Source organism: Grammomys surdaster, unplaced genomic scaffold (assembly GCF_004785775.1).
Source record: "Grammomys surdaster isolate TR1022 unplaced genomic scaffold, NIH_TR_1.0 130, whole genome shotgun sequence".
Taxonomy (NCBI): Eukaryota; Metazoa; Chordata; class Mammalia; order Rodentia; family Muridae; genus Grammomys; species Grammomys surdaster.
In genome coordinates this window covers 5,732,615-5,757,995 of record NW_021604588.1, presented here as the reverse complement: position 1 = coordinate 5,757,995, position 25,381 = coordinate 5,732,615, and the positions used below count along the sequence as shown (strand labels likewise).

Sequence of the window (25,381 nt, the reverse complement as noted above, 5' to 3'; positions counted from 1 at the left end):
AAGAAAGAAAGAAAGAAAGAAAGAAAGAAAGAAAGAAAGAAAGAAAGGGTGGGAGGGAGGGAGGGAAGGAGGGAGAGAGAGAGAGAGAGAGAGAGAGAGAGAGAGAGAAAGAGAAAGAGAGAGAGAGAGAGGTTTATCGTGACAGTTAAAGCTTACTGGTATGAAAACCCACTTCTCTGTGTTAAGGCACAGGACCACTAAAAATCACAATGCGGCAGGGTTTTTATTTTTCAAAGTAGTAATTACCATGACAACGATAAAGGGACAAACTCTGTATTGATTCAAAGAGACTTAAAAGTTTTACCAGCCAGGTATAATGTTTCATCTTGTTTAGCTGCTGATCTGAGTAAACTATAAAAAAATATGTAAGATAATGGGGGAAGAGGGAGGAATTGGCCACTAATTAGTTCTATAATGATATTAATGTATTTTAAAAATTTTTGTACCACAATATGATTACATTAAAATAGTACATAGACATACATATTGAAAAGTTATGAGTCAATCATCTAAAAACAGTTTTAGAGGACCTAGTAGAGGGTTTGGTGTTGTAGAAGGTGATGTTGTAGAAGGAAGCTGGAGCTGGTGATAATGATGGGGAGGTGAGAGTGCCCGGACCTTCATTAGGCTCTCCACTTCTGTCACGTGTCCTAAAGGCAGCATAGATAACTAGGTGGATGAAGGCAAAAACAAATCATAATATGCTTCTGGAGGTATTTATTGAGAGAATCATGTGGCCAATGACATGTTTTATTAAACATAAGTTCTATTTTTTAATTTGCTTTTATATTATTTTATTTTATGTGTGTTTGGGCTTTGTCTGCATGTATGTCTGTATACCATGTGTGCACCTGGTGGTCGTTGAGGTCAGAAGAGAGCATCAGATCCCTGCAACTGGGTGCTGGGAATAAAGCCGGGGTTCTCTAAAAAACCAAGAAATGCTCTTAACTGATGAGCCATTTTCCCAGCCCCGCAGTTTCTATTTTTATGATTAAATACATTTTGTGAAGTTAATTACCTACCAAAATATATGTGCTGAGTCAGGATAAGAAAGTTCTAGACATTTAAATTAAATTATATCCATCAATTTCATAATAGTCCATCTTAAGAACTTACCCAAAGAATTCAGAAGTTTTTGTTTCTTTGTGATGGCTTCACCAAGATCCTCTTAGATTCTGAGCTGACTCTTCAGAACTTATAGGAGTTTTTAGACCAAAGGGGAAAAGAAACAAACACAGGTGTGTGTGTGTGTGTGTGTGTATGTGTGTGTGTGTGTAGCTCAGTGACAGAATACCTGACTGTCACTGGCTTTGGACCCTCACAACACAAAGGCAAGCGGTCAGCTGGCCAACAGAACTGAAATGGCAGAGCATACTTAAGCAGAGAGGACAGAGGAGCTGAAGAGATACACAGCTCCGAGTCACAGGGAACATCTCACTACTCAGTAACAACAGACATTGTATTCGTGTATTTGGAGGGAGAGGAGGGCATGCGGGAGAGCATGGGAGCGTGACTGACTGACTGCATGGCTGACTAGCAATGCACCTTCTGAGAACCACTCCATTTGTCAGTAATTTATGTATTTTTGATGTAGAATTTCTCATGTGAAAAGCTCCATATAAAAGGCAGAGAATATTTCTTTGGATACCAAACTTTTAAATAAAAATTATTTTTTAGCCAGGCTTGTTGGCACATGACTTTAATCCTAGTACTAAGGAAGCAGAGACAGGCTTCAGTGTGAATTCTAGGCCAGCAGGGCTACAATGAGACTCTGTCTCAAAAATACGACACACAAAAGTTACATTTAATTTATTCATTTTGTGTGTGTGGTAGATGCAGGTAAAGATGAGAGGACCACTTTGGGAGCCACTTGTCTCCTCTTCCCCATGGGCCCTGGGAGTCACCGGGTCACTAGGTTTGGAGGCTAGAACCTTTACTCACTGAACCATTTGCTTTTGGTTCTACATTCAGTAGTGATTTTTTTTTCTTTGTTTGAGATGAATCCTCAAAATCATATGAAAAAAAAATCTTTAGATTTTCTTTAGTATAAAGCAAAATGCTAATCTGGGAAGCAGGTGGCACCCTGATTAACTTACAGGACCCTGTTCCAGGTGGGTTGGCTTTTCTTTTTTTTAGTTTTTCAAGACAGGGTTTCTCTGTATTGCCCTGGCTGGAACTCACTCTGTAGACCAGGCTGGCCTCGAACTCAGAAATCCACCTGACTCTGCCTCCCAAGTGCTGGGATTAAAGGCGTGTGCCACCACTGCCTGGCTGGGTTGGCCTTTTTGAAAGAGATTTAGATATTTAAAACAGGAGTGGGTGTTTTCTATAATAGGGTTTTGTTTCATAAGAGGAATATGTTGATTCGTTAAATAGTAAAAATGTCTGATTCTAAGATATGGACACTGAACCTTTTCTTACTTATAAGTGCTCGAACACACACACACACACACACAAGAGTGCAGGCCAGAGGATAACTGGCAGAGTGAGCTTTCTTCTTTTATTATGTGGGTCCTTCCTGATAAACAAACACAGACTGTCAGTTGGTGGCAGGCACCTTCATCTTCACCCACCAAGCCATCTTACTAGCCTGGAAGGTTTTTGTTTTTTTAAATAAAAATATAAATAAATTGGCATGTAATATAGAATGAAAGTTTGGAAGTTAGCCGCCTTGTATTTAGAGATAAAACCATACCACCACTCTCTCTGTGTGTATACAAGTCTTAGCTGAGATGCTTACAGGAACACCGGAGGGACTGAGGCTGCCCAGGCCCTCTCCCTGTGATTATAGTGGCCAGCCTCTTCCACCTCTGCTCTTCTCAGTTCTTTTGCAGGCTTTTCTTTTTTGATGCAGTCTTGCTATATTGCCAGGTCACCCTTGAACTCTTGAGCTCAAGTGAATTAGCTTCTCAGTAGCTGGAACTGCAGGCATGCACCACTACTGTGCCCAGCTTCAGCTATTTATAGCTGCCTATTATAAATGACAGGGAAAGCCACACCTGGTATATTTATTGTATTCCAGGGAAGGCTTTGAGTGTATATTTAAATTCAAGATGCATGCTCTCATGTTTAAACAGTGAATAAGCCTAATAGCTAATGCAAACTCTAACAAGCACAAATATTTCAGGTTAAATGTCAATTTATATTCTGCTCAGTTTATTTCAACTTTCTAATTTATTAAGTGGCCACGAAAGGAATATTGCTCTCAGATGTATGTTAGTAAGTGCTAATATATAGACTGCTTTAATGTTTGTTTTAATATAGTATTCTGGGTACAAGTAGAATGTCTACTCTTTGAAGCCCCCTCCCCTAATCTAATAAGAGAAAGGACCAAAGTCAGTATTTGTGAGACTCTGTTAGATGCTGGAGGTAGAACCAGCTAGAGAATAATTGCTATTGTTAAGCAGTGATGAAGGAGGCTCCACAGTAAGGTAGAACAGTAACTTTGGCTGTGGAGACTGGTCAGGTGTTTGTTAGGCAAGGAAGGGGAGTATCTTTGTGAACAAGGAGCAGCTCATGCAAAGTCTGAAAGGCCGATGACTGCTTGTGACTCTTTATTTTGGAAGAGGAAGAGGGTGATGGAGAAAGGATCTTATAGCACAGGATGAGCTTGAACGTACTGTGTTGTCTAGGCTGGCCTTGAACTTGCAGCAATCCTCTCACCTCAGTCTCCTGAGTGCTGGAATTACAGTATGAGCCACCATACCTGGCTTTGTTAGAGTCCTTTGAAGTTACATGGTCTTCTGGGCTAAGAAGATAGCTTAGATCCTTTACTGAAAGGATCTGCTGCTAGACAAGTAAGGGGACCTGAGTTCAGTCCCCAGCAAGTATATAAAAAGGCAGGTGTGGTGGTATATGCTGACAATTCCAGCACTGAGAAGTGGATAAGAGGATCTTGTGTAATTGAGAAGAACCTGCTTGTCAAGCCCCATGTCTCAGTGAGAGATCTTGTCTCAACAAACAAAAGGACAGCTCCTGGGGAACAACACCTGAGATTGTTGACTTCTAGACTCCATGTGTACCCTCATACAAGAGCACAAGCACACAGTTAAAATGTAAAAGTTACTTGGGTGTCAGTTCAAGATTTACATCTGCTACTTACCAGGAAATTACAGTATTTCTCTAAGCCTCAATTTACTCTTTGGAGAAATGAGGAATATCCTCATTGGATTTCTGTGAAGATCAAAGAAGAGCACTTGTAAGGATAACAGCTCATTGAGAAGTCTTCCAGTTACCTCCCTGCTGGGAAAGAGGGTCTGTTCTGAGCTTCAGGAGGTCTAAAGGAAGGAGTGAGCTGAGTAGATAAGGTGTGGCGGGGATGTAGAAGAGGTTGCCTATGATAGGAGAAAGGGAGTGTTGGGTTGCCCTGCTTGATTAGGGTGTCAGTTATACAGGAAAAGGGGAGCTTCCCACCCTGAAGATTGTGTAGATCTGACACTTGAACTCAGGATGGCTGGAAGGACCAATAGTGGGGAATGTGTATGAGCCCCTATACTGAGAAGATAGGCTCAGTTACATAAGCAATAGCATGGCAAAAATGGGCAGGCAAGGACCACAGGGCCCCAGGAAGGAAATGCAATGCCAATAGAAAAATGCAGGTGAAAATTGCTGGACAGTTGACCGAGGCAGTATGTGTCAGAAGGTAGTCCACACTTGTTCATTAGTTCTTGTAGTGGTTAGATACAGTCACTCTTAGAAAGGTATAATTGCTCCATGTGAAAAGAGCAACTGATTGGAACAGGTTGAGATTACCACAAGATTGTCATGGTGTTAGAATAGGAAAGTTAGATAATGCCCTAGTTTGCTTTCTGTTACTGTGATAAACACTGACCTAAAAGCAACTTGGGGAGAAAAGGATTTATTTCAGTGTACAGCAACAATCCATCATTCAGGAAAGTTAGGGCAGGAACTCGAGGCAGGAACCTGCAGGTGGTAATTGAAGCAGAAGCCATGGAGGAACTTTACTTGCTGGCTTGCTTTCAGTGACTTGTTCAGCTTGTTTTCTTATGCCATCTAGGCCCACCTGCCCAAAAGTGGCAGTTCCCACAGTAGCCTGGGCCCGCCTACATCACTCATTAGTCAGAAATACGCTGCACACGCTTGCCTACCAGCCAATCTGATGGAGGCACTTTCTCATTTGAGGTTTCCTCTTCCCAGGTGACCTAGCTTCTCTCTCTCTCTCTCTCTCTCTCTCTCTCTCTCTCTCTCTCTCTCTCTCTCTCTCTCACACACACACACACACACACACACACACACACAGATATCAAGAATAAAACAAGGAAAAGATGACCCATTTTGACTTTACTATGTCTTACCTCTTGAAATTGAATATCATTCTATCTCTGAAGGAGACTTGATTGATCAGTAGTTACCCTTGACCTTTAATAAAGCCACTTAACCATCTAACACAGGCTATTTTATGTTGGCTCTGGATAGATATTCTTAACTGACAGTTACCAAAATAGTGCTTACTGGACCAGCAGCGGAAGGGGCCTCTTTCAGGGAACTACAGTCTCTGCTCTATAGATGGAAGAGGAAGGTAAGCATTCTGCAGTTTCTTCCCCCTTAGTGGTTTGGCACATGAGCTGCATAAAGCAAGCCAAAAAAAAAAAAAAAATTCAGAGCAATTCCATATGCCAGAGATGAGGAAAATAATAAAATCAATGCAGTTACTTCTAAATCATCACTAAATAAACATTTCAAATATTGACTAGAATCAGATATTATAAAGCTAATTAAGATTCTTCCATACTTAAATTGTTTATTGAACATGTTTTATTCTCACTGTCATTTAGCATATTCTCATCTTGGCACCTTTTATCAATTTCAAATTAGTCCAGGGAACCAAATCTTTCCCCGTTTGACATACTAGTTTTGATGAGTTAAGGTTCTTAGGATCCTAACAGAAGAACTCTGTATTATATGAAGCAAGACATGGAATTTATTGCATGGATGCCAGGATATGTCCTTCTTGAAATGCAAGGGCAAACTTTGAGATAGGCAGCAAGCCTGGGACTGGTCTCAGGTTGGCAGGCATCCTGCATCTCTGCCATCTGATTACTTTTTTGTTTGCATCATTTTATTTATCTCTCTGTCCCTGAGTTCTCCAGCTTCCTCATTCCTGGGGCAGAATACTGCTGCTATGCAGCATAGAGATTTATAGCTCCATTGTATGCTGAATGACATGCTGCCTCTGACTCACATGTCTGTGCTTTTGGAGAGAAACTGATTCAATATCTTTAGGTAAAAGATGATACAGAATAGAACCCATGAATGCATGACTGGACATAGCAACATTATTCTCAATAGCTCCAATCTAGACACAATCCAAAGATGCATCATGTGATCAATTTCTAAACACATAGTAGTGTATCCATATAGTGGAGAAAAAAATACCAGTTCTAAAAGAATGAAATACTAATACCTGCTACAACATACATGAAACTGATAAACATGTGACTAATAAAAGACTAAATACTGGATGATTGCTGAACATGAGACCTTAAAATGGGTAGTGAAGATATATGGTAGACTGTTCTGTATATTTCAAGTTTTTAGTTACTTTTATTGATATTTCAAAAACACCAAGTCTTCCCCTGCTATGAGACATTTTGCTGAACCCCAATCTCTTGGCTGTTTTCTCTTGTTTCCTCTACCTGGCCTGTAATATCCCTACAAGCACATGCACAGTGTACTGTGCTCCCTGCCTCAGCAGAGAGTTCCTGGCCTGCTGTCTCACTTTCTCAAGCCTTCCCCAGCTTCCTCTTTCACTGAGTTTTTCCCAAAGAGGAAATATGTACACTTTCAGATACCATGGACTCCCCTGTAGTCCAGACAGGGCTCGCTTGTAGTTCAGTTGCCTGCTGACATCTGTTTAGAAGCTCTGTGGTTTTCATTTGTGTTTCTAAAAAAGCATTCCACATAGCTTCTACATTTCAAAGCTGCTATATTTTAGTTTCCATATAAGCTTCCTTCCTGGGGATACCTATAAGACCAGACTTTCTTTTTATATGTATATTTCCCTTCTGGGAGAGTGAGTGTGCGATAGGAGTTATGTTTATTTTAATTTAATTTTATTTTGAGATAGAGTTCCACTATATAGTTCTAGCTGGAAGGAATTCATTTGTAGATCAAACAGGACTGGAATTTGGAGAGATCTGTCCCAGTTCTGCTCCCAAGTGCTGGGATAAAAAACCCCTGCCTTCCAAGTTCTGGGATTAAAGATATGCACACCACACCCTCCTCTAATACGATTTGTACTATAAAATATACAAGCATTTAGTTCACTGTGCATATGAAAACAAACCCCATAGTTTCTGTTACTTTACATGTGACCCCTTAGCTCCCTATATTCAGTAACCCTAACAGTCAGTGGTAGGTGTGTTGGAGGTTGGTCTGGTGTTGCTATCTATGTATTACTGGCGCCAAGATCTGATTGAACCCACGAGCAGATCCTCGTGTATATCAAGTGATGCTATGTAAACCTTATTCTCCAATTTAAAACTATTGGTTAAATAAAGTGGTTACAGCCAATTACTGGGGAGAATAGACATAAACAGAGTTTCAATTACTGGACTGGGAGGTCATAGGCAGAGACCACATGGAAGAAGGAGAAAGGAGACAAGAGAGCAAGAGGTCTCCTTTAGACATGATGGACCAAGAGCACATGCCAGAGTGAAATGTCCCCTGAGGATAGATGGTGGAGCAGAAATAACTCAGACAGCAAGCACTTGAGTAGTACAGCTAGGAAGTAGTTAGTCTGGTGTATAGAAAAATAGATTAGGGATAATCACCAGTAATTGTGCTAAGCTGATTAAAGGACTCTGCCTTGATTATTGGGGGGCAGGAGGCTGGCTGGGTTATATTGATAACTAATAGACTTTATTAAAATCCATTTGTATAGGTGCTTTAGATGAAAATTCTTATTTATGTTTGAGACTTACCACAGAGATAGAGTTGTCATCTCTGTTTAATGGATATTAAGATGGAGACTTTGGGAGCTAAGTGACTTTCCCCCAAGATCACATAGGGGAAAGGAAGGACCTGAGGCTGGAGGGAAGCCTAGTTTGTTACACATCCAAGCCTCTGTCGACAGCCTAAACTAGTTTGTTTTTCTCTTAATCCTGAGTAAAAACTTGCTTTTGACACTGGGGATTGGAAGCAGGGAGGAAGCAGAAACACTAGAGGTGTCATCTTTGCTTTTTTCTTGACTGGCTATGACTGAAGTATGTGGGGAAGGTTTCTAGGGAGTGAACTGCCAACAACACTGAGATTGAGATTCCATAATCCTAGAACTAGCTGTTTTTCTGATACCAAGTGACTTAAAGTAGGAATGGCAGGCTCTAAAGGGGAGTCAGAGACAGTGTTGGCAGTTACTTTGTAAAGACTGCTTGCCTGCAGGCCAAGATGATTGCTTTAGGGAGATTTTCTTGGGAATATTTTAGTTCAATCTGCAGCCAGAGTACCAGAGAGTGGGTGAGGGTGACTTCCTCAGCTCTACAGTCTGAAACCTGAGAGGCTGCCAGCATTGTAGGACTCTCAATGCAGGCCCTCCTTCTGTTCACAGATGATTATCTTCTTGTAGCTTAGCATGGCAGAGGGCAAAGAAAGAGCATGCCTTTGCTTCTTCCCGTGAGAATAACCATCCTTTCAGGAACAACTTGCCTCCTAGAGACCCCATGACCAAATCCTGTTAAGAATAGAGTATCAGCATAAGGATTGGTGGGGGGCATATTTGGTTCACAGTGCACATCCTTATGAAATTCCAGAGAAGTAAGGGATAGACAGTCCTGAAAAGTTAGGAAAATGGATGATTTCAAAATAGTTATTATCACAAAGTCTCACCCCATCATAGATGATGACTTCATGGAGGTTACGTCATAGAAGCCCTAGACTATCTCCTATTACAATGAACCTATTCTAAATATCCTTTCATAGAAGTATTTGTTAAAGGAATAGTTGACGTGAAATACACAATGTACTAATATTTATTAGTCTGTTTCATATGTTCATACTCCTACTAGGTGAAAACACTCTAAGATTTTTATTGCTCTGCATTGGCCATTGACATTTTTATTTAGTTTGACCATCAACCAGACATTCATTGATCTGTTACTGTGTGCTAACTACATTATGTTCTTGGCACAGAAGACCTAGATATGCAAAGCAATTCATGGTACCTATTGTGAATCTCACAGTGAGAAAGGAAGAAAGAAACATGAGCTAGTGATGCTGTTTACCCGGCTTCCCATGGAGTAGTGTGCCAGTAAGGGTCCTGCTCCTGAGGTCTGAGATGTGAACATCTATGAGCAAATGGGAAAATATATCTCAGGTGGGGGTGGGGTTGGTGCGGGGGTGGGGGTGGGTCTGGAGAGAGCCCTCTAAATGGTAGGACCAGAGAGTCAGTGTGGTAAGAAATGAAAGGTCAGGTGTGAAGTAGAGCTGTGTAAACTAGATGAAGTAATAAGGTTTTATTTCTTGTATGACACATTGTGTTTAAAATCAAATGACTCAGATTTTAGGTATGGTTTACAGAAATTTAAAGTCATGGTTATTTTATTAGAGAAGTCAGTATTATGTCAAAAACTCACTGCCAAGCTCAAGCTCAATATCAGATTGCAGTATTAAAGTCATTGTGAGGACAAAAAAAAAAAAAAAGCTGGGCGGTGGTGGCGCACGCCTTTAATCCCAGGACTTGGGAGGCAGAGGCAGGCGGATTTCTGAGTTTGAGGCCAGCCTGCTCTACAGAGTGAACTCCAGGACAGCCAGGGCTACACAGAGAAATCCTGTCTCGAAAAACCAAAAAAAAAAAAAAAAGTCATTGTGAGGACTATACCCTGTCTTAGAAACACGATTCTCAACTCAATCAACAACAAAAATAACACTGCAGCCCTAATGATTGTAATATTTACATTCGGATTTCTAGCAGGCTGAAAATAATGTAGAAGCCCTCTTTTAGTTTTTAATTCCTCAATTTTTTTTTTTTTAAATTAAATGGTCTGGGGGCTGGAGAGATGGCTCAGCAGCTTAGGAGCCACTTCCTATTCTTCCAGAAAACCTGAGTTCCCTTCCCAGCAGTCAGTCGTGTAGGGAGGCCCCCAACTACTTGAAATTCTAGCTCCAGGGCATCTAACCTTTTCTGGCCTGCTCACACCTTACATATACTCTCGGAAAACACCAAAGTAGTTTGAATGAGAATGGCCCCCATAGGCTCAGATACTTGGAGTGGGAGATCAGTTTAGGAAGGATAAGAGATGGTCTTGTTGGAGGGAGTGTGTGACTTGGAATGGGCTTTGAGCTTTCAAAAGCCCAAGCCAATTCCCAGTTAGCTCTCTGCTTCCTGCTTGCTGATAAGGATGTAAGCTCTCAGCTTCTATTCTAGCGCCATGCCTGTCTGCCTGATAGTCATGGATTCTAAACCTGAAACTGCAAGCAAGCCCCTAAAAAACACTTCTATAAGTCGCTTTGGTTATGGTATCTTTTTATAGCAATAGAAAAGTAACCAAGACACACACTTAAATATACATATAAAAATGCAAGTAAATATTTAAAATAAATTGTTTTAAACTAATAACTGATTTTTTAACTGATAAAATAAATTATTTTAAGTGATTTTTAACTGGTGATAAAAATTGCCCATATTTATTGGTTATCATGTAATGTTTTGATACATTTAAATGCTGTGGAATGCCTAGATTGATTAATCATATATATTTCCTTAGTAACTTATCATTGCTTTGTGGTTAAGAGCATTTTAGCTCTTAAGATAAAAAACAAAACAAAAACAAACACCCAAAGACTGAAGTAGTCTAGTTAATCCTGAACTCTACGTAGCTGAATAAAATCTTGAACTCCTGATCTTCCTACACACATCTTCCAAGTACTGGGATTATAGGTGTGACCCAGTTTGATACTTTAAAAATATGTATAATACATTACTATTCTCTGTAATCACCAGAATATACAGTAGTGCCCCGGAATTTGTTTTTCCTAACTATAAAATAGTTGCCATTGATCAATTTTTCTCCATTCTCCTCTACCCTACTAGTCTCCCAGCCTGTGGGAACTAGTTCTGGCTGACCTAGAACTTACTATATCGATTAGTCTAGCGTTGACCTCACAAAGATCCACCTAGCTCTGCCTATCTGGTATGGAGGTTAAAGGTGTGTACTACCGCATCCTGTAGGAAATCAACCATTTCAGATTACCCATGAGTGCATCATGAATTACTTTCTGGGTGGCTGAATTCATTTTGTCATAATCACTTCCATTTTCATCCATATAGTAACAAATGACAGGATTTTTTTCTGAGTGTATGTGTGTGTGTATCCTTGTTAACAAGAGACTATATTCCCTTGGCGTATAATCTACATTTTCTTTATCCATGTAGCAGTTGGTGGACACTCAGGTGTTTCCGTTTCTTAGCTCTCAGAGCAGGTATCTCTCTGTACATGGATAGACTGTCCCTTGGATATGTAACGAATACTGGGATTGATTGCTGGATCATGTAAGATTTCTATTTTCATCTTTTGAAGAATGTTTACATTGTTTCCCACAGTTCCTGTGCTAGCCTGCAGTGTAGCAGCAGTAAGAGTTCAGTTTAGTCAGCATCTTCCCCAGCATTCCTGTGAGTGATTTTTATAATGGCCATTCTTCCTGAAGCAAGCATTCTTCCATAGCTCACTGTGGGTTTAATTTGAAATTCTCTAATGATTTAATGATATTTAGTATATGTTCTTCTGTTGTATCTGTTGTAAAACAAAACTTCACATCCTATACTGTCAGGACTATAGTTGTTTGATCTTAACAAAATATTAGTTAAGAAGAAGCATAAAAGGGCTGGAGAGATGGCTCAGTGGTTAAGAGCACTGACTGCTCTTCCAGAGGTCCTGAGTACAGTTCCCAGCAACCACATGGTGGATCACAACCATCTGTAATGGGATCTGATGCCCTCTTCTGGTGTGTCTGAAGACAGCTACAGTGTACTTATATACATTAAATAAATAATATTTATAAAAAGAAGAGGCGTAAAGTTGTACATACTGTCATTTTAATTTTAAAAATTTTATGTTTTATCATAGGGCCTCCTAACCTTTTCTTCTATACAGTTCTATGCTTTTTATTTCCAGGTTCTTTGAGATGGTCAATAACTGTTGTATATCTTTCAGTTCAGGTTGTTTGTTTGGTTGTTTGTTTGATTTTTCTAGACAGGATTTCTCTGTGTAGCCCTAGCTGTCCTGGAACTCTGTATACCAGGCTGGCCTTGAACTCAGAAATCTGCCTGCCTCTGCCTTGTTTGTTTGTTTATTTGTTTGTTTTGCTTTTGCTTTGAGAAAGGATCTCATGAAGCCCATGCCTCATGAAGCCTCAAACCTGCTTAGATTGCCTTGGAACTTCTGACCCTTTCTCCACCTCCCAGGTGCTGCAATTGCAGTCAGTGCTATTATCACCTGGCCGCATAATTATTTTTTGAAGTAACCCAACAGTAAATCATTAAGGAATTTTATAACCTTTCTCTTTTTGTCATTTTATGGTGGCATTTCTATTTTCTGGTGTGACAATAGCTTTGTGTTTTGTCCTCAACTTTGTCAGACTTTTACAAACTACTCAACATATCTTTTATAGAAGTAATAGTTCCTTTTCTGCTCATGTAATTTTATATATAAACATAAATAGGTTTGAGAACAAATGCACTTACCTCTTTTTAAAATATAAACTGAGTTGTGAGTATAGCCAAGGACCCTCAAGAGTTTAGTACTTTCAGTGTATTAGATCTCCTTATACACAGAATGGAAAATGTTAAGCAAGAATATAGGGGTTATATTGTTTTGTTTGTATTACATGTGGACTCAGAGCAGACAGCCCTCACTTACAGTGGTCTGTAACAATAAACATGTGTCTTTCCTTTTCAGTGGCTAGAGTTGGATGATGGAGGCTGGGCACTACTGGGCATTGTTAAATTGTATTGAATTTACTCTCGTATGATTACAGAAAAACTGAAACGTTTTTGGATACATCAGTAGAAACATTTGATGCCTCTTAAATGGTTGAGTTTGCTGGTGGTATTAGTTTGGAGGCTCTGAACTTCAGCCTCAATACCAGTCGCTCATCACTTAAACTTAGACCTTGATCTAGCACACTGAGTTTTATGCATGTTCTGTTGACCAAAGCAAAGTAAAAGGTTACTTCAAACATGAGTAGGATCGTGTACTCTACCATAGATGTTAAGGAAAAGGGGGAAATATTTGCAGATGCATATATTTATATATTGTATACATACATGCATCAGCAGGTGTGTGTGTGTAAAATTACTAACTCTTCATGTGGTCGTCATGGTTTCATTACTGTAGAAAACACTTAACACCATGGTTTTCAATACTACACAGTTTGTATTCATAAAGTTAGTCTTTCCACAGATTGATCATCAGAAAATTATATGTTTGTGCATGTGTGTGTGTGTGTGTGTGTGTGTGTGTGTAAACACACACATACATACATTCACTGAAAATGTAATAAATTCTAATTGGAATTCAGATTTACCAACATATTACCTTGGGGGTGGTTTATAATTACTATCATGACTAGACCTATTTATGGATTCTTCAGTACTTTTTCCACACTAATCACCATCATTTCAACTACATATTTTGAAAAGATTTATTTTGTGTATGTGTGCTTGAGTGTATGTATGTTTACCATGTGCATGTAGGTTCCTACAAAGGACAGAAAGAGACATCAGATCCTTAGAAACCAGAGGTACAAGCTGACCTCTGGATGATAGGAACTGAACCCATATCCTCTATGAGAGCAGCAAGTGTCCTTAATTGCTGAACCATCTCTTTAGTCTTAAGCTAGATTTGTATTATACCACCTGTTTGAATCCAAGTGAAATGTTAGAGAATTTGTTCTAAATTATATGTGCTATTTGCATAACCATAGGAAAGTTCTTCTAGTTCATGCTGTTAGTATGTACTAGAAATCTTTTTTTTTTTTAATTGGAGATAGGGTCTCATGTAGTCCAGGATAGCTTTGAATTCATTGTGTAATTTATGTAGCAAAGGAAGACCTTGAACTCTGATCCTCCTGCCTTTACTTAACAGCCAATACTGAGGTTATCTATGTGAAGTACCACACCAGGTTTATAAGGAGCTAGGAAAGAAACCCAGAGCTTTGTGCATGTTAGACAAGTATCCTACAAAGTGCACTGTGTCCCCAGTCCTTGCAATGGACATCTGGTCAGTGCAATTAATGTCTAAATTGCTTTTAGAATCATTTTTAAAAAGCTTTTTACAACAAGAGTATGTGTTTGTGATAATATGGCTCTTATAATAATACTACTGGTATCTGTACTAAATGTTTTTGCTACTTATTATATGTTTATAAATATATAAACATTTCACGCCCCATTCCTTCTAGAATGTGAGTCTTTTTATTTTGAGATTTTCATGCACATGTATCATTGTACTTTGCTCATCCTCCCTCATTCCCATTCCCTTTTCTTTTTCATCCCTCTGAATTTTGTTTGTTTGTTTTGTAAATCTAGATTCTGCATAGGGAGGAAAAAGATGTCTGTCTTTCTGAGTGTGTTTTATTAAATTTAGCATGATGATATCCAGTTCCATCAATTTTCCTGTCATTTTTCCTGAAACTTTTCAGTGAATTGGCATCTTTCTTTCCTATCTCTTCCAAAAGTAATTATGAACAGCAATCTTGCCAATGAAGCTCTAGGAACCAATACTGCTATTTCAACATGCCCAGCTCTGTAGTCCAGGATTCTCAGTAGCTGGGGAGTCACAGAGTTCTTTGGCAGTCTGGTTGAGCAGGACCTTGAGCAGGAAAATATTTTCAAATGTAGAAAGTACACAAGGCTACATAGTAAACTAATGATATTGGAATGCATTGGTCAAAGCACATAACCAAATTTATAATATTATAGCATATGCTTCTTTATTAATATATTAATATAGTAGATAGCAAGATATGTTGGTAAGTCTGATTATTAATGTATTAATATAGAAGATAGTAAGATATGTTAGTAAGTCTGATGACTAACTCAATGCCAAAAATAAAAAATATAAACAATATTTTGAGATACATGCAATGCTTCCAAAGTGGCTTAAAATATTTGTAGTATTTATTGGTGACTACTTATAAATAATACAGTATATACTTACCAACATTTATAGCTAAAAGCTGATAAGTTCAAGTAGAGTGTCAGAGGAATAGATTTTTTTTCTATCTTAGCTCAAGGATAGTGAGTTTTCTAATTTTTATTATGTGAGACAACAGTTTTAGATACCTTTCTTTTCCTGTAACATTATAACTGGCTAGGAGAAATCTTAATTACACCTTCTTGGTGTGGTTTCTCAATGTTTCTTTGGCAGATAAAATTTGGGTGTGGATGAGCTTGCATGTGTGTGTGTGTGTGTGTGTGTGTGTGTGTGTGTGTGTGTGTATGTGTGTGAGAGAGAGAGAGAGAGAGAGAGAGAGAGAGAGAGAGAGAGAGAGAGAGAGAGCGAGAGCGCGCAAAGGGTTGTGTTTAGTTTTATTTCCCATTTTCCTCCATCCCAGCATTGTGTGCAGTGTATATACCATACATACTCAGTGAACAATACTGGACACTGGAAACCAATAAAGAACCGTGGCAGAATAATTATTGGTCTACTATATGTTCATGACAAGCATCCATCAGTAGTTATACACATAAGAAATAAAAGTTAATTAATTCATTTAGTTGTGCTGAGGATTGAACCCCAGGGTTTGTACTTTCTGGGCAGGCACTGTACTATTTGTACCTGTAGTTATTTTTAAATAACTTTTTCTATTTTTCTATTCTTAGATCTGTATACCAAATTCTTATAAAACCAATTGTGGACTCACATTAGAATGTAGCTGTGTTCTTACCTCTTAGCTTAGCTTAATTAAAAAGATAATGTGGTAGTTACTTGTAGTACATACTTACTTTGTTGGTGGTTCATTTAACTTTCTCCTGTGTAGCACATAGCATTGTTTTGAGTGTTCAAAGACCTTCAAGCAGATAACAATCTAGTTTGTGAGACAAGAGTGCAAGCAACTGAGGTGATGATGTGAACAGCATTGCAGATTTGAATCCCTTTGCCCAGTTGTTCCTGTCATACGCTGTACCTTCAGGCCTTCCTGAAATAGTATCTCCTGCCTCCCTTTCTAAGCTATGTGCTGAAATTCAGTTTCCATGTGGGTTATTTATTTCCCCACTCTGCCTACAGTAGTTCCTGGCACTGTTCTCATGCAGCGTTTCTAGAGAATGAAGAAAGAGATGGTAGGCTGCTAGTGAGACCCTGTGACAAATAAGCCGCATTTAACAAAACCCATTAGCCTACCTTGTTCTCCATCAGAGTTGTGTTGGTGAATATATCCACCAGTAATGATTTTTCAGGCCTACTTTAGTTCTGAGCATTATTTATTTTTTAAGTTTTGGTTTTTCAAGACAAGGTTTCTCTATGTATCCTGGCTGTCCTGGAACTTGCTCTATAAACTTGCTCTATAAATCTGACCTCAAACTCAAAGATCTGTCTGCATTTGTTTCCTAAATGCTGGGATTAAAGGTGTTTCACCACCACTGGCCAGCATTTCTGAGCATTATTTTAAAGGAAAAACAAACAAAACAAATGAATTTGTCAGGATGTTGGGAAGGAAAGTATTCTAGATAGAAATCATAGCACTTCCAGGAGCATGCATGGGAATTTTAACTGCAGTTGAGGAAGGCTAGAAAGAAATGAGAAAGTGGGCAATAATCATGAGAATTTTTTAGTCTAACATTGAGTTAAGCGCATTTGAGACTGGCTTCAAAATCATGGCTGGCCTCTTATTTCATCCCCTGAGTATTGGGATTATAGGCATGAGCCGAAGTTTAAAGATACTTATTTGTAAAGAGATTGTTGTGACTCTTTCTAAAAAGAACTTTTAAAAACCCTCCATCCATATGCCTCTATAAACCAAAGTGTAACTGTTCATCGAGACCTATACAATGAGGGACTTCTTAAATATGCAGATGCCTTTCAGAGACTGAAAGGACGGGTCCAAGTTAATTAATTGTCCTTGACTATTAACCCTTTGTAGGTTTCAATGTATGTGTATTTTGTTTAGGAAACACTTCTCTAGAAACTACTTCCTAATCTGGACAACAACATGGAATGCAAGGGAGGATGTGGAGTTTCATGGAGTTAGACTTTGTTGTTCAGACTCAAAAGTCCTTTTCTGGAATAATCCTAGTACATTGTTAGCAGCCAAGTGCTCCACTTGCAGTCTGTAGGAACAGTTGGTGGCACATCCTTCTTCATAAGGCTGTTCTTAAAGTGTAGGAGTTAAAAATATGTCCACAGCAGTAATGTCCTGTCTGAACATATGCATCGCACTGTTAGAGAAGTGTATTGAGGCACCTGCCAGTCACTCCCTCTTCCATTTTTATTCTAAGAACTGCAATGAGGGGAGGATTGTGGGAGAGCAGAGGTGAACATTCTCTGTTATCTGTTAGTGTAGTACTTCAATCTAATAGATGGTGACCCCAAACTCTCTGTAAAGTACTCTAGCCCAATAGTCACAATTACATTCATCCAGTCCCTTCATGAAAAGGATCATTTTTATTGCTACTGCCTGAACGGTGCAAATTGCTTCGCTCTTGAATGTGGGCTGCTCAGCTTCCTTCTTTTAAATACATCTCCCACTTAAAGCATTAATGTCACCTGTAAATGTGTAGTACAAATTGTCATTGACTTGAACTCTTCAAAGATTTGTGCAATAACGTATTACCTTGAGAAATAAGGTATAACCTGTCATTGAAGAATGGCACATGAGCACTAAATGTTTTAATGAACAGCTTTCACAGTGATGAGAATGATACAGAGAGTAGGCTAGAGAAGAGCTCTATATACTGATAACTGAGTTGGCTGAACTCTCTGAAGTTCCCTTTTCCCCTGAGGTTCACCTTACAGTGAATTCACCTTCTTCCTGATTATTGTGAGGCCTGAAGCTTGGGGGATGGAGACATGAGTCAGTGGGTTAAGGTGCTTGCTACTAAGCCTGATGGTCTGAATTCAGTTCCATAGTAGAAGAAAAGACCCTCCTCACATAGGTCCTGCTTCCATGCAGAGAGCAGTACTCACACATGTGTGCATGTGTGTGGGCACATACATACAATAAATTAAAATATACTAAGCTATTTTGTTCAAGAAAACAAGGCAACTTAGAGTACTACTTGGGACAAATGAGGGCTGTTGCTGTTGAAACTAGACCCAGGTTGTCTAACAGACTCCTGCCAAAACACAAGGGCTTTTTCTCCATCCTTATAAGGCTAAAATGTGAGAGACATTCTACTAAAATTGAGGAAATAAGTAATTGAGATAAATGACAGAAAATTATTTATTTTGTTAAGTTTTTAATAAACTACTCTGTCAACTCAGTGGGATGTAACAAAATATTGAAAATATTTAGATTTCATTATTTCTTTTGGCCAAGTAGCATTATATTATATAAACATATATATTATTTATCCATTCATCCCTTGAAAAACATCTGTATTAATTTCATATTTTGACTATTTTGGTGAGTGCTGTGATAAATATGGGGGTAGTTGTTTATTACTATAAACATGTCAACTCTTTTGGGGTATACGCTTTGTAGTATAATTGCTGGATCATATGGTAGCTCTGTCTTAAGTTTTTGGGAAATCTCAGTACTGTTTTCTATAATGACTGCGCGATTCTCATGCCTAACAGCAGTGTGTAAGGGTTTTCTTTTTCTCTGGGCTCTTGCCTGCATTTGCTCTTTCCTGCCCTCTTGATAACAGCCATTCTCACTGGGGTGAGGTGATATTTTTGTGTGATTCTCCTCTGCATTTCTCTGATGTTTGGTGAGATCGAGCATTATGACAGCACTACATGTGCAGAATGAAAAGAGGAGCACATTCTGCATATTCAGTCTGCACAGTAACGTCGTGAGGGAGGCCCTTTTTAGAGTCAGTTTATTAAGTAACTTGAAGGTCACAGTGCTGGGAAGAAGTAGAGGCTGCGTTCAGCCTGTCAGGCTGTGAGTTTGTGCTGTTTATTCTTATTCCAGGTGCATAGCAATTGTGCTTTGCACTCATGCATTGGATATTATATTCAATATTCCTCTGATTATGTATCACTTTGATATTCAGAATCTGGACATTTTTACTCTTCAGCAGTTTCTCAGAAGGTGATAAGTTAGATGTCAAACCTATAATTACAATTTCCTAGATTATTGAAGCATGACTCTTGAAGGTGAATGTTGTTTTAATGATGATTGTCATTGTTATTAAACTTTTATTCACTTCCTTAGGGTATTTGAATAACAAAATACCTTTGCTTGTCCAAACTTCAAAATGTCTGTGTGACTGTGTGTGAGAAAGAACCTTTGTATCAGAGCAAGCATGTTAGTTTATAGTGACTATAATGTGGCCTGTCTCTTTTTCAGTCTTAATAAGCTTAATAAAACTGAAACTTAAAACTTAAGCTTTTTTCTTTCTTCCTTCCTTTTTTCTTCTTTCTGTTTTTACTCCTCCCTCCCTCCCTCCCTCCCTCCCTCCCTCCCTCCCTCCCTCCCTCCCTTCCTTTTTTTCCATTATTGTTTTTCAAGACAAGGTTTCTCTGTGTAGCCCTGGCTGTCCTGGAGTTCACTCTGTAGACCAGGTTGGCCTCAAACTCATAGAGATCTTCCTACCTCTGCCTCCCAAGTGCTAGGATTAAAGGTATGCACCACCACTGCTGAATGAAACTTAAGCTTTTTAATAATAAGATGTATACTTACTTTGCTTAGTGGTGCATCAATACTAAGAGTAAAGACAATAGTGAGCTCCATTTGGCTCCTGTCTTCACGAGGTTTATGGTTTGATCAGTGCTGATGTTGAGAACTCATGTTTTATTGTGGCACAGCCTTCCATAGTTGTGCTATGAATTTGAGTAGTCACTGATGGTTGTTAGACATATAACAGGGTCACCAGGAAAGGAAATGCTCATGTAGGAGGTGGAGGAAGAGATTTCTGAGCAACCGATTAACATTATAGGATCATCATCTCTAAACTGAAAACCTGAAGTCCAAAACACTCCAAAATCTAACATTTTCCAAATACTGACATGTCATTAACAGTAGAAGATTCTATTCCTGGCCTACTGTGATGGGTGACAGTCACACAGTTATATTTTTAAATACATGTAAGTTTATTTTAAGTCTATGTGTAAACTATTTGTGAAATAGAAGTGAATATTACATTTAGGCTTTGGCCCTATCCTCAAGATATCTTATTTTGTGCACCCAAATATTACAAAAGAAAAATCCAAAATATTAAATACTTGTGGTCCCAAGCAGTTTTTTGATAAAACCATATAGTATTTGATGTAGGTGATTTAAAAAGGACAAACAGTTCCTATGGCTAGGCCTGTGGGCTGATGTCATATTGATAGAAGAGTCTGCTTGCATAGGAACGGTATTTGTCTATTGACTATCATTTCAGAGAAAATGGTCTTGCAGTTTGTTTGGGAGTTAACTCTGAAGTGCTTTGCTTAATGGGGGTAGTTTAATGGTGAACATTGTAGGGATTTAAGATGATAAAGAGCAAAGCAATCTTGATCAGGCATATAGAATTCGGTATTAGAAGGCTCTAAAATAGGATGTAGCAATATATACAGTATCTGATATTTCCACAGTCACAGTTTGGATGGATAAGGGAAAAGCTGTGTTGACTAAACATTCATTTGCATTGAGAAAAATCTGGGTATAAAATTCTATGTCAAGTTAAGAAATATTAATAAATCACTTAACATATTGCTAAATGATACTGTTATGGTGGCTTATGTCAGAGATTATGGATTTTAACTTTTCTATACAGGGTGTCTTATAGTAGAAAACCAAAGCCTTGTTAATGCTAAATGAGCTATACCAGCTTTTTTATTTTAAATTTCCATTCTGGTGGGTATGGAGGTACTTTCTTGTGTTTTTCTTTCCTTTTTAAAAAAAATGTGATTTTATATATATATACACACACACACACAAACTTTGTCTTTTAACTGTCTTAGTTTTTACACTTCAGTGGCATTAATCGTATTCAGGTTAGGTGTCTTATCAGTGCAGTAGGTATCATGTTAGTTTCATGTATTCACAGTGTTATACAGGTATCAGCAAACGTTTTTTAGAACTCTCAAGACAGAGTCTCTATGCTCATTAAGCATTCCCCTTTAGTACTCCCCAGGCCCAAGAACCTCTAAGTTATTGTCCGTCCCTTTATATTTTCTATTTTAAGTATTCCACATAAAGGAGTTTTATACAAAGATTTGTCTACATTCGGTAATTAAGTATATGGGGATCTTTTTCTGAAACATATAAAATCTGAGACCATGCTCACAGCAGCAGCTGTATGTTTTATATGTATATTAACTACTCAGTAGTGGTATCTGCTTTTTATATTTCTTTTTTTGGTTTGGTTTTTCGAGACAGGGTTTCTCTGTGTAGCCCTGGCTGTCCTGGAACTCACTCTGTAGACCAGGCTAGCCTCGAACTCTCGAACTCAGAAATCTGCCTGCCTCTGCCTCCCAAGTGCTGGGATTAAAGGCGTGCACCACCACTGCCCGGCATGCTTTTTATATTTCAAGGTATTAAAAACAATAATCTTGGGCTGGAGAGATGGCTCAGTGGTTAAGAGCACTGACAGCTCTGCCAAAGGTCCTGAGTTCAATTCCCAGCAACCACATGGTGGCTCACAACCATCTGTAATGGGATCCGATGCACTCTTCTAGTGTGTGTCTGAAGACAGCTGCAGTGTGCTCATTTAAATAAAAATAAATAAAAAAAGAAAACAATAACTCTATAATGAAATTGAGTCATTATTTATTGCTATTAAAACCAAAGCCTCCTCACTTTCTATGATTCTGCTAAGCTGCTGCACATAGAGACACACCACTGAGCTCTGTGGAATGCTTTATGCTCCCAGGTATGGACTGTACTTATCTTGATAGTGTAGAATGGAGATAAAGATGACTGAAGACAGCAGGTCTTAAATTCCTCCCAGAACACGACCGATTTCATTCCAGATTCTCCAGTTTCCCCCCAGAGCTTCTGTGATGTGCTGACAAGGCTCACGTGAGCTCATTGGTCTGTTTTTGGTACTGCTATTCACAGTAGCCCCTACTCTCTGCAGACTGTTTTATGCAATAATAAGATTTGGGGGTTTTTCCACCCGAGAATGTGCAAAGAATAAGCTGAGTTAGGAGGGCATTTCTGCTTTTGTGAACTCATTGTTTATCTAAAATCACAGCCATGAAAGATTGGTCAGAGGCATTTTGTGTGGCAGGCAGATGTTAATGAGATACACCATATGCTCTGTTTCCAAGTGAGACAGATGATTGTGTTCTGTTCTGTGGATTTTACTATTTTCCATGCCAATTGCCGCTCAAATTTCTCACAAAAGGTACCAGGCAAGAGATACAGACAAATCACCTTACCCCCACAGCCCTGGAAAACTCATTCAAAGATATAGCGAAGACACTTGTGTCATCTTGTATAAGCTGAACTCACACTTAGAATTCTAGGGGCCAGAACACATCTTATTAAAAGATATAGCAGCAAAAGTCACGTTCTTGCTCTGTGATCTCAAGAAACTTCAGTGTTCTTGGAAGAGAGCCCTCAAATCTAGAAATATCTGTGACTTCAAAGCAGGTTATGAGCAACAACAGATTGTAGGGCACAGACTGAAGCGGTCTGGGATGCTGCCAGCTGTATCCAATTAGTTACGATTAGTTAATATGGAAAGTGTGTATCATGGTAAGAAAGAGGTGTGCCAGTTCAAAGTAGTTGAATTATTATTCCTCTAGATTGTCTAAAATGGAGCCATAATTACATTTATTTTTGTTATATATTATAGTCTATATGGCTTAGGAGGTTTTGAATCCAGGAGCTAGTGACAAGAATTGGAATATGTACTATTTTTAGAAGATTTTAAAATTTATTTTATGTGTACAAGTGCTTTGCCTGAATGTCTGCATGCATTTGTATCATGTGTGTGTCTGGTACCTATGGAGGACAGGTGGCATTGGGCCCCCTGGAACTGGTGTTAAGGATGGTTGTGAGCCATCAGGTGAGTGCCTGGAATTGAACCCAGGTCCTATACATGAGCAGCAGGGTCTCTTAACTGCTGAGTCATCTCTCTAGCCCCCATACTTTTTGTTTCTGTGTTTTGTTTTTTCAGTCAGGACTTTACTGTAGTCCTAGCTAGCCTGGAACTCTCTATGCAGATCAGGCTGGCTGTGAACTCACAGATACACACCTGTAATATATGCCATTTTAGTAGTTTCAGATGCCAGTTGCTTTCATTTTTGTCCCCATTAAACAGCATTGATGTTCAGATTTTAATTATTGCCTGGCACTGTGGGAAAATGTGCCCTTTTATGTGTCTCACTGGGTCTCAGTGGATTTATCCAACGTAGGCTGATCTCTACGAATTTCTTTAGAAGAGCTATATAGTAAATTAATCCAGCTCAAAGGATTTTGATGGTTTCCCTGGAGGTTTGACTTGCACACAGTTGCTGAATGATCAAGGTAACAGCAGTAAAGTCTGTGCTTTCAGTGACTTACACCTGTGGGCTATCAAGCAGGGCGTGCTGTTTGTCTTGTTTGGCCTGAAGAGCAGCATGCCTTCCAACCCTTGACTCCTCTTGATAAGGCAAATATGTTTAGCAAAACCTTCCGTTCTGCAGATTTTCTGAGGCCGAACACCGTATCATCCAAGATGAAGAGTGGGGCACTCTAACTTCTAACTTAGGTTTCTGCTGGCTCTGCCTGTCCATTCTATTATAGCTTTTAAATTTTATTTCTTACGTTTTAAATTTTTATTTTATTTTGTGTGCATGGGAGTGGACATATGTGAAGATTGTCTCTCCTTCTATCTACCATGTGGGTTCCGGAGACTGGCAGCAGAAGGCACAGTTACCCACTGAGTTAGCTCCACAGCCAGTTCTCCTTCTGTTTTAAATGGTGTGGCCAGTAGTTACACCAGCTCTCTGCTATAAGTGGGTTGTCTGAAATAAAGGTTTTAAAATACCACGTAGTTATCTTAAAAGTCTGTTGAAGTAACCACAACAGAATGGGGCAAATTTTCACTTAATGCTGTGTGTAGGAAAAAAACGCTGGCGGAGGGTGCCCCTGAACCACATGGAGGGGACCCACGTGGGGGGGTGGGGGTGGGGAGTCCCAGAGGCTTTCCGAGGGATTGTGCGCCGGGTCTCAATAACTCGAGGAGGTCTGGATTTCCAAGAAGTTTATTGTTCATGGTGTGGTAGTTGGGTCTGGATATGCACCCCTCCCAAAAGCCAGGAGGAGCTGGCTTAAATAGGGAGGGGAAAAGAGGAGGGTCTGGGAAGGAATAACTTAATTCAGCCACAACCCCTGGCGTTAGGTAACTCATGAATTGAGGCTGAAGCCTGTAATTATGTGCTCTCTAGCCAAACGTGACTGCAAGGCACAGGTTAATGGGGATGTAGGCTACATGGAGGAGTCTGGAATCCGGGGGCGTGGGGAGATATTTGCTGTCCCTCACAGGCCATGGTCACCTGTTGGGTCTCCGGCTATCTCAAACCCAGTGCTCTACTGGGGAGACCAAATCATCCCTTCACGACCCTATAGCTGTGTTAAAGCCAGTGTGTATATGATGTGAAAATGGCTGGCAATTCTTTGGTTTAGAAAAGTCCCAGCACCCAAGATGGAAGCAAATTACAAAGCTTTAGTGACTTTCTAAAGCTCTCTTTTAATATATACACTTTAGAACATTCTAGTGTCCAGGATAGATTTCCCAGCATATTTATCTTACAACAGATCTTAAATATTGAAAACCAACAGAAGTTGATGCATACATTTTTTTTCTTTAATTATATAAGGACATACTTATTGCTGGTCTGAAAATGGTTCGTAAAGACTGCCTAAGACACTGCAGATAACAAATGCTGAGGGATGAGCTACATATTTTCATGTTTTAAAATGCAATTATATTATTCTAAACTTTAGTGGCTTTTCTCAGAGATATTTCACAGTTGGAAGGGCCTAGGACAGTTGGTGCCTTTGCAGTTCATGTAACTGCTTCTGTCTAAGCAGCGGGTCCTGCGTGGGATGGAGCTCTCGTCCTCGTCGTGCCTAAGTGGATGGAAATGAGGACATAGCCTTTGAGAGCACAAATATAAAACTACACATAACACCTTCTCTTCAACAGCCACACCAAGTCAGAGAGATGGCTAACCTAGCGTGCAGTGAAACTGGTGAGGGACAAGAGTGCTGACTGATGACTGAGTGACAGTCGTCTCCTGCTCCTGCTCCTGCTCCTGCTCCTGCTCCTGCTCCTGCTCCT

At 39.3% G+C, this 25,381-nt stretch overlaps 1 protein-coding gene across 8 annotated transcripts in view; it reads left to right on the top strand.

The window, feature by feature from the left end:
• Nucleotides 1-25,381, top strand: part of Rabgap1l (RAB GTPase activating protein 1 like) — a 567,726-nt gene that overhangs the window by 471,664 nt on the left and 70,681 nt on the right. The gene's annotated exons all lie outside the window — the stretch shown is intronic.